Source organism: Papaver somniferum, chromosome 7 (assembly GCF_003573695.1).
Source record: "Papaver somniferum cultivar HN1 chromosome 7, ASM357369v1, whole genome shotgun sequence".
In the NCBI taxonomy this organism is placed as follows: Eukaryota; Viridiplantae; Streptophyta; class Magnoliopsida; order Ranunculales; family Papaveraceae; genus Papaver; species Papaver somniferum.
This window is the reverse complement of record NC_039364.1, coordinates 260,897,826-260,908,382: the sequence shown is the minus strand read 5'-3', so window position 1 is coordinate 260,908,382 and position 10,557 is coordinate 260,897,826. Positions and strand designations below refer to the sequence as shown.

The window sequence follows — 10,557 nt, the reverse complement described above, 5'->3', positions numbered from 1 at the left end:
TCATCTGGCTCGGTAGCTCGATGCAAGAGATGATTGTGGCCAAACTTGATGAGGCAAGTTGCATTCCATTCGCTGGATGCTCATACTTCCTGTCAAGGCGTTCGACATATGCTAAAAACCCGAATGTCATAATTTAGCTCAAGAGGAGTCCATTTTGATGGGAAACGTCCCAAAGATCAAGACATGTGATCTATAGATCCACACGGTCACCAGAATGTATCCAAATTCCTTCGTTTATGGCCTCAAAAGGTCGTTTTTGCCGTTTTAGGAAAGTCTTTATTTTATAGATAAAACCTTCGCAGAACAAGGGAAAGCTGGAGCGGTATGGAAGCTAAGTTAGATGAGTCATGCTACACGAGCATGCTTGCAATGGAAAATGAACGTGCATTTTCCTAGCTTTGAGGCCCTGATCGTAGCTTTATCATGACGCACCGGGAAAGTTACGACCTGCGGGGCAACGCTCCAAAGGCGAAATTTTCCGGTCCGTCATAGATAAACTTTGTAGCTTTCAATCTAAATGCTTGATTTCCTTGGTTCTTCAACATTATTCGAAAACTTCGTCACTTCCAAGTACTCCAATGATTCTGAACGTGTTCAACTTAGAATCAATGTTGTTGAAGATACGTATCCATAACAATGAGAAAACAGAAGCTCTCAATCATTGTTATACAGTGTCATAGTGTTATTACACAACATCAAAGTTCAATTGTATCACAACTTTGACAACAATACTATGGTGATATGTATACTACAAGAAAACTTGGAATTAGCGACTAATTTCTTACCAACTGCAGTCGGTGGAACTCTCAAGCGATAACTTTTGGTAACCATAAACAGCTCCAGCTGGTAGATATCTCTAACGACCAGTTTTCCAAGAACGACCGTTGGTTGAACTATTTAGTAACGCTGACTTAACAACCAAAATATCATATTTGTTGTTACTATCCTCCATACACCATGGTTAGGTAACCAAAACGTACCATAGAAGGTATAATTTTTTTGTCACTCGTCTTAGCCACCGGACAATCCTGTTGGTAGACACCTAATCCAACCATCAGATTTCCGGCGTTGCTAGTATATTTCGACAACTATTGTCTGGCAACGAAAAGTATAATAAAGGAAATATATTTCTAGCAAGTGTAGTTAGCCACCAAAATTATTTGTCTCTGGACACCTTTACCAACTGTAAAAGTAAATACATGACTATTAAACATTGATGAATAACGAATGAAATTTAATTAGGTTGATAAAACCAACGATATCAAGTGAGATTAAACATAGCCTAGAATCTAAATTCATATAAATCAAGATAAATTTATGTTTTTTATCCGAATGATATGTTATTTAAACAATTATCGAATTCATCTTTCATTTTTCTAATAATTCATTCTTATATATATTCTAACTTTTGTATACTTGAAGGTCAATAAAAATATTCTTAGTTATTCTTATTTATATACTAATATTCTTTGTGTTTTTAGCTTGTCAAAGGTTGATGAATAAACCGAATGCACCGGTTCATTTTAGCACCACAAGAACCAAACATGTTTTTCACACACTTCTCTTAATCCATATGATTCCCGAACGAATTTTCAATTTCCCAAAATTTTGTTTCATCCACACGACCATCATTACCCACCATTCAAAATTCTATACTACGTGGTTTGATCGATGTTTGCCATGGGGCAGTTACGCACTACATTTTGGCTTAGCGATCTTTATACATGGCACTAAAAAATATTGGGTATACTCTGATATTTTCATAGGATGATTTTACCAAGTAAGCTAATTTTAGAATTGAATCGATCTTATGAAATACGCCTAAGCATTTATATACCACGTGTTGTCATATTGCTTCAAGTGCATTTTAGAATTTATTAATTATCGATTCGATTTTTCATTTGTCTGATTTATTCTGATTAATGACCTCTTCCACTAAGCTAGAATCTTCATAAGAACCCTAGATCAACAGATTCTTGTCATTTCTTCCTGAATGATTTCTTCTTCATCGAGACGTTGTACTTACATATTTTTATCGTGTTATCTTTAAAAAACTTTTACCCTAAGTCAAATCTATGCTGGAACACGAAATCTATCATCATTATATTTCTAAACTTTGTCTAGTCGAAAGTCGGAGACAGTCATTGTATAAATTTTTCATTTTTCCAATTCATTCTTGTGCATATATTCAAATTTTTTTATAATTGATGGATGATAATATCCAAAATTATTCTAATTTATATAATATTCTTTCAAGTTTTTCCATATATTGAAGGTTCATAAATAAACCGAATATACATCACAAAAAGAAGCACACACTGTAATTTCCTCAATCCGTATGAGAATCTCAGACAAAATCTCCACCGTCCAAATGTTTTGGTAATCCACCGGCTAAAAATTCAATACAATTGTTTCTTTAGAGCAACTGCAGTGGTGCGATCAAAACCAAAGTTCAAAGACCAAAAAAAAAACGACCAAATTTGAGTTTTGTCCGTGGTGTTACACTAGGATGGAAGAGTAAATTTGGTCAGGATCATATATAATGTTCGCCCCATCACAAGGATCACATATAATGTCCGCCCCATTTGGTCAGGATCACATACAATGTCTGCCCCATCACAGGATCACTTTATACGTCCGCTCGACTATATTTGGGTTTGGTCTTGGTCCCAGACCAAATATAGTCTGGGATTTGGTTTTGGTCCAGCTTTTACTCGATAGTCTGTCCCGCTGTGTCATGTTTCTTGACCAAATATATAGGTTTGATCGTCCATTGTGGATGCTCTTAGGGAATTTCTCATCCTCATCCGTTTGGCCATCATTATCCTTATCCACTTCACCTTCTATCGTAACCACAAAACTTTGTTTGCTAAACCTAATTTCATTTCTCCTCCTTCGCATCCATCTCTCTCGCTCTTCATTTCTCTTTCTTCTGGTAACTCTCAGACGAGATTGAAAAACCCTAATCCTAAAAGACCTATCTATGTTTTTTTGATTCCCTTGAGATCGATTGCTTTCTCTCTGTATTCCAAGTGTTTGACATCTGAACTAGATACGAAAATGGCAATTCTTCCACTTTTCTTCTTTTCCCTATTGCTTTTGTCACTTAATCTCTGCTTTTTGGTTTTACTTCACTGATTCACTAGTTTGATTTTGATTTCTATATGTTGTTGCTAGATCATTTGTTTTTCATGGGCTACGGTTTTATTCAAGAATTGAGATAATGTTATAACTGGGTTTGGGTGTTTTGCAGATTTCAGGGATTCACTAACAGAAGAAGAAGTATCAAAAGATTTACAAGCAATTAGGAAATTTCATGGTTCGTTTTATGATTACTTCTATTTCCTTATGATTTTGATTTTATACCGTTTGATTTTGTTTTAGTTTTGGGGGTTTTCATGAAAAATAAACCCTAAGTTTTTTAACTTGGGTTTGTACTCATCTATGTTTCAGATGAAGGTTAGATTCTTAATGAGTTTTATAAAAGGGGGTTAGAAGTGAACTGAAGAATATATTCAGGTAATTAATAATTGCCTTCTTAGTGATGCTTTAGAGCAAGTCTTATGGTGGAATTCATCCATCTTCCATCTTCCACGCCACCTCAGCACTTGGAACTGTGGATGGAAGCGCAAGTGTAATGGTGAAATAGTAGAAACGATATTCTTAATGGAGCTAAAAAAACGCAATTAAGAATGAAGCTTAAAAACGCAATTAAGAATGAAGCTTTTTTTCGGCCGTTAGATTTCAACAACTCATTTTAAATCTACGGATAAAAAAAAACGCAATTCTTAATGACGGTTTTTTAGCGCCAATCTTATTTGCGTTTAGCGCTATTCTTATTGGCTTTTAGATGGATTCCACGAACCCTTCCACCAAACCATGGAACCCTCCTTGGATTTTTTGTGGAAAGCCCCAACTTGGAAGCCACTGGACTTGACATTCCATGGTTTTTTCACATTTGGAATAGGGTGGATTCCACCATAAGACTTGCTCTTAGTTAATTAATGTTTGGGCTTGGTTCCAATTTTAACTTGAGTTTTTGTTTTGGTTTATAGTTACAACTTTCTTTATAGCATGAATTCAGCTTTGCTTTCAGTTCTAGATCCTCGAATCGTTGTTTTTTTTTGTGTAGGAAATGAGGTGGAGGATGGTATGGATATTAAGGATTGTTTTCCAACTCAAAATTGTTGGTAAGGAGGTGAAAAATGAAGGGTTGGCACTCAATAACTAAGGGGTCTTTTCATTAGAAGGGTATTATTGGGGCGTCACATTCCATTAGAGAGGCGTCACCTAATAGGACAGAAACGGGTCACCCATAAGTAATATCAAAAACCCCTTATCTCAAATAATTTTATAATGACTAAACAACCCTTATTTAGTTAATTTTAATTTAATTTAATTAGATAAAAATTAAATTAATGAATTTTGTTGTATACTTGGTGAATTCCGGGACAAAGTTTTTGTGGGAAGAAAAACTGGTCGTAAAATAAACTTCCACGGTTGGAAATAATCCAAATCTAGACGTAAAATCACTTCTACGGTTGGAAATATTCCAAACCTAGACGTACAATCACTTCTACGGTTGGAAATATTCCAAACCTACACTATGTTTGTTTACTCCTGACTCATCTGAGTCGTCTGGATCTGAGTCATCTGGATCTGAGTGAAATTACCTGACTCATCTGGATCTGACTCGATATGTTTGTTTTGAGTCAGATCTGACTCATCTGACTCAAAAAAATGTGAGTCAGTGGTTTGGTCCCGTGAGTCAGGGGTATTTTGTTACCTGACTCAAATGGGTCCGAGTCGGGGGTTATGTCTGAGTCATAGGTCGAGTCAGATCTGACTCAAAATGCAAAACAAACGGTCTGACTGCTGACTCGGCCCGAGTCAGAGGTTGACTCAGATCCAGACGCTGAGTCAGCTGCAAACAAACAAGATGCTAGACGTAAAATCACTTCTACGGCTGGAATTAAAAGGAACCTGGACGTAAAATGAGCTTCTATGGTTGGAACTAATTCAAACCTGGGCAAATAAAATTCTACGGTTGGAAATAATCCAAACCTGGACGTAAAATCACTTCTACGGTTGGAACTAAAAGAAAACTGGACGTAAAAACGGATTTTGCGGTTGGAATTAAAAGAAACCTGGACGTAAAATGAGCTTATACGGTTGGAACTAATCCAAACCTGGACGTAAAATTACATGTAAATAAAATTCTATGGTTGGAATTAAAAGAAATCTGGACGTAAAATTACTTCTAGTTAAAGGATAATCTTGACATTTTGTATATGTGTTAGGATATCGCATAACCATTTTTTTGGACATTAAGAATCCAAATGAAGCCCATCTATTGAAATGTGACGCACCAATAATAGTCTTCTTTCACTAACAGCAAGACACGAACAACAAAAGGGGGAATAGTTCCTACCTTTTGTAATATATACATATATATTTCGGAAATGGTATGGTTGGAGCCATTTTGCAAATAGAATTTGATAAATAAAATGGTTGTCTGTTTCTATTGTAGGTTGATGTTGGCTAAGATAAAGCGAAAGCTGGTTTTACTCGATCTGTGTGGTTGGCCCATCTCTTATTGAGACTGGTTACTCGATCTGGTGTTGGAGTTAGGGTTGCAGATTAGGGGTTTGTTTTGTTGTTGGAGTTTCTGAAGTTGTAACAGCCATCAACTAACAACCACAGGTAAAAAATCATCTTCAAATCCTTGGACTATGTTTCAGTATGATACAAAAGGGATTTACTTTGGTGAATTGGTCTGATTTTGCAGGTGATGCTCAAGCTCTTGAGAGGTTTCGAGCCGAAGTTCAGGATCTAGATTACTTGTGCTCAGGAGAATGGAACTACTAGGTGCTGCTGGACCTTCAACTTTATCAAGAGACAGAACCACTAGGTATTGACAACTCTTGTGAGCCATTGTTTATCCTTTATCGAGAGGCGTAAATTAATTCAGTCTTTTTCTAGTTCTTAGAGATTGGTCTCTGTGAGTTCTGACCCTAGTTTGAATCATAGACTTCATACTTGCTCGGATCCAATCTAAAATTCTAAACCATAAGCAAAATGACGATAAAATTCATTGCTAGATCCACTGAATTCTGGGATGTTCTAAAATGACTGCAATCAATTTGGGTGTTGGATGAATGTATAGATTAAGCAGGGTATCTGGAAACTTAAATAGATTGTCCCATATTATTGTTCAATTTAGTTGCTTTTGTAGTAGTTATGTCATGTTGTGAATTTTAAGGATGGCTGAAATTACAAATGTTCCTTACACTTATTGTCTTCGTTGGATTCGTGGTTCCTTAATCTTGTATTATTATACAAATTTGTTTTATCCTAACTATTTGATAATTCTCAGGCGAGGGGATTGAAGAAGCATTTGAAGAGGCTTATGCCCCAAAACGGATGCTCGATAAACTTGGAGGCGCATTTGTAAGTAGACGACTTATTTTTTAAAGTTATGTAGGGATGGAAAGGATGATATGCTTACTCGCTATGCAAAAATTTCTGTTGTGTAGGCTCCCAAACCATCACCACGATTCAGATCCTTACAAATATAGGGAATGTCTTCCCTTTATTCTTTTACCTGCGAAACATATTGAAGTAGGCCCTTACATACTGTGAGGTTATTGCTATTTTGATGCAAAGACACGTTCTTGTTGATGGGAAAGTGCGAACAGACAAGACCTATCCATCTGTATTCATGGGTACGTGTATATAATATACTCCTTTATTTAGTCTGCTTTTCTTTTTAGTGTCAATATTTTTTAACATGTTTCCATTGGGAAATGCTATTTATGAATTGAAGGATGTCACTGAATGAACATTCGAGGATTCTAGAACTAGTGATTATTTTGAATCAAGAAATTTGAGGATACTAGAACGTCTACTGCTTACCATGACCTTTCGCGAGTAATTTGTCTTAGTATTTTAGCTTATATGTGAAACCCTGATATGGCTTCTATGTTTACTTATTAGATGTTGTATTGATTCCCAAGACAAACGAGAACTTCCATCTCTTGTATGACACCAAGGGTCGCTTCCGTCTCCACTCAATCAAGGATGAAGAAGTTAAGGGTAGTCTTTTTGCCCCATTTTTTTTGCCGTGCTTATTTGTTGAGTATTTCACAGCTCTGATACTGTGTTTGCTAATGTTTATACCCAGTTACCAGTTTTTTTAGTCATCATATTGCCCTGCCTATGTTAAATGAAAAATTCCTCTTTGACACATGCGTTGGGTATATGGCTGTAAGAATTACTGATGGATCTTCATTTATCAGCTTTTGGTGGAGAGAATTAGGTCTTATGATACGTATTGCCTTACACTTACGATATGAGAAGGATTTGTTTGCTTTTAGTGTATGCGCACATGGTCTATCTTCGGATGAAGCCGATGAACTAACCTTGATCAGGTACGATGACTGGAATGACATGTACAACTCCATTATTTGTTGTTTTGTGTCTGTGGTTGTTTAATTTTATCTTAATTTAAGTATGAGTTTGATATTATTTGCTATTTTGAATTGTAGTTCTGCTATAAATAGGATATAACCGCAAAAGATCATGCTTCCATTCAGCTCAATATTTGACATATTGATGAGTGACATCTACACTGGAAAACTCTGCACCTTTGCTCTCTCTGGTTTCCTCCGAGCTCAGGTTACTGTTGTTACTTATTTTTATGATGTACCATTTAATTTGACAGTGTTTGTTTTCTTGATTGAGTCCTGATAGTAGTTGTTTTTTGAACGGATGTAGTAGCAGTGTGACATAGACAATGGATGGTTTTCATGTAGTAAGATTTTGATTGTTAGCCCAGTAATTCATCCTCGGCTGGTTTGAATGTGTTTGGAAAACACGAGATTTTAGTTTTTCTAGACTCTGGCAGTTAATTTGCTGCTAAAAAAAATAGTTCACTTAAATCTTATATAAATGAAACTTGATAGTCCATCGACGTTGCCATCTTTGTATTGATAGGGATGAGGGTACAAGGTTGTCAATTTGTAGTTTCGCCTGCCTGTGCAGATAGTTACGATAGTGCCAACTGTAGTTCTCCCTTCCTAATTAATTGATAGTTGAAAACTTGTATAGTTAGAACGAAGTAGCGGGGATAAAGTTCATGAAATAGTTGATAATTGAGCTTCATAAATCTATTGATCTTTTAATAGTAATCGTCTCACATTTCTAAATCTTTTTTGAATTTTGTTAGGAGTTATAACTGCTGATTGTAATTCATAAGTCAAAGGGTACTGCACCATTAATGCTCAAGAGTTCTCAGTTCAGTACAATCATATATTTTTGGGGTCCTGTGGATGTGATTTTGCTTGTGTTGAATCATACCGGAAATTGTTGTATGGTTTTGTTGGTGGATATACTATGACAATCTTTTGCTTTTACTGAGATCTAGTTAGTGAAATAGAAGACTAGGAATTGGATGCGTAGTTCATGTGTGGATTTTATAGATACGATCATCAAATACATCATGTTCAATTTGTTCAGCTAAAAAACAAGTGGAATTCTGCAGGTCTAAAGAAGATCAACAAGGACAAATTTCATGCCTTGCTCGAGGATGAAGCCCTGGTTCAAGCTGAAACTGTCAATTGGCCATTTCTGAAGTGTGCAGTACACAAAACGTCCTAAAGGTGCAGATGGAAGGTCAAATACCTGAATGCTTATCTAGGTTAAGATTTTCTTTTTATTTTATCATTGTACCCATCTGGTCTAATTGTACTGATTCAATGATTAAAATAATCAATAAAAAGTTCTGGATTTCTGAAGTATTCATCTCATCTAACACCCTAAAGACAACGGGCGACATCCTTGGTCAATGTGGGAAGAGCTTTTCACCCACTCAGAACTAACATTGAACTACCTGAAAAACAGCGGTTAGAAACCTTGACCAACACCAAATGTGGTGGCCAAACCCTTGAACCAAATCAAAAACAGAGGTAAAAAACCTTGGACAACCAGAAAGAAGGTAGCCTAACCCTTGTACCAACTCAAAGTTCAGCGGCTGAAATTCTTATCCGACGACTCCTATGGAAGCTTAAGCTCTTGAACCACTAAAATTTAGTTGGAGGAGGCTTTCTTCCCTCGACATATCTAGCGGATACAGCTCTTCGCCAACATCCAAACAACTAGAATTCAGCAAGTTAAATCCTTGAGCGACAGACAACCTTTTTATTTGGCCACCTCCATGAACAACATATACGTCTTCAGCTTCCGATATTTTTGTGGGTTAAGCTTTTCAGTAGGTGCTCTCTACCAGCGAAAGTCAGTTGTTACCAAAAAATTGTTCAACTAAAACTTGAGTCTCTTCATTGTAGTGGAAAGACATGTATTCCAGCAACACCGTTGGTACAGGTCTTTAGCAAATAAGTATTCAGCCTCAGGGCGAATCTGTTGCAATGTTGATTGCTAGAGAGCTCCAACCACCAAAACAGGCCCTGTACCAGCTGAATCAGGGTAGTCGCTAAAGTCCAATTTTCTTGTAGTCCATTAGTCAATACTTCATCTCACATGAAAACCACTCCCCCTTACATAATGATCCGTAAACCATATGTATTTGTAGTGTGAACTACACATTGATTCTCCCTCTTTTTGTCAATAAAAATTGGCAAAGGTACGAAAACTAGTGGAATCCTAATGAAACTTCCATAGATATACTTCATGACCAAAAGAAAACAACATATCCACTTATTTGGATGCGATCATATAGCCGAAACTAAATGCATTCATCAAGGGTTATAAAGATACAAGATAACCGCTACAATATTCCACAGCCGTACTCCCTACAAAGATTTGGTAATCAAGCACAAGTTAAATTAAGAACTCTCTCCCATAATATGTCATTACCGAAAGAACAACAAGAGCGACCTTTCTTTCACAAGAAAAGAAGGATTTCTTTGGACATTAACAAATTATATGAAATATGAATTTGTATCCAAAATACTCAATTAAATTAACCACAAGAGAACCCATGATTAATTTAATCGGAAATGCTCACATAAGAGAACTTACGGAGCCGCACATTATTTACACAAAGATGTATATCAGGGAAGACCAATACTGCGGAATAAACAAAGATTCATTCTATCTTCCATGACTATTTTCATAGAGACATAATAGACTTAATCTTTGTAACCAAAAGTTCATCCTATCTTCCATCACTATTTGCATAATGACATAATATGCTTAACTTTTGTTTGTCAAAAGTTCATTCATTCTTTTATCAATATTTGCATAATGACATATGAAAGACTTAATTTTTGACATATATGGGACAATCATAGTTCACGGACGCAAACACACATATCCCATAACAAGTTGCAATATATGAAACCATAAAGATTAATACTGCAAAATCATCTTTCAAATAAATTTTAGAATTTAAATAAGTAAATCTAAATTTATTGAAAGATGAAAATCATTGATAATAGCTATGTGTACTCACAATAATGGCTATTCCAAGCCCTAGTTATCCTTCTTAAAATACAAGAATAAATTCTCATAAGAAGTTTCCTAGACATCATAGAGCTT

The 10,557-nt window shown here is 35.9% G+C and overlaps 1 long non-coding RNA gene across 1 annotated transcript; it reads left to right on the top strand.

Moving 5' to 3' along the window:
* The first annotated feature begins 5,485 nt into the window (after positions 1-5,485).
* LOC113293715 lies at positions 5,486-8,796 on the top strand. Its single transcript, XR_003332496.1, has 8 exons — positions 5,486-5,703; positions 5,789-5,911; positions 6,377-6,450; positions 6,537-6,725; positions 6,997-7,095; positions 7,299-7,430; positions 7,548-7,677; positions 8,543-8,796. It is a non-coding gene; the product is annotated as an uncharacterized LOC113293715 (long non-coding RNA).
* The last annotated feature ends 1,761 nt before the right edge of the window (positions 8,797-10,557 follow it).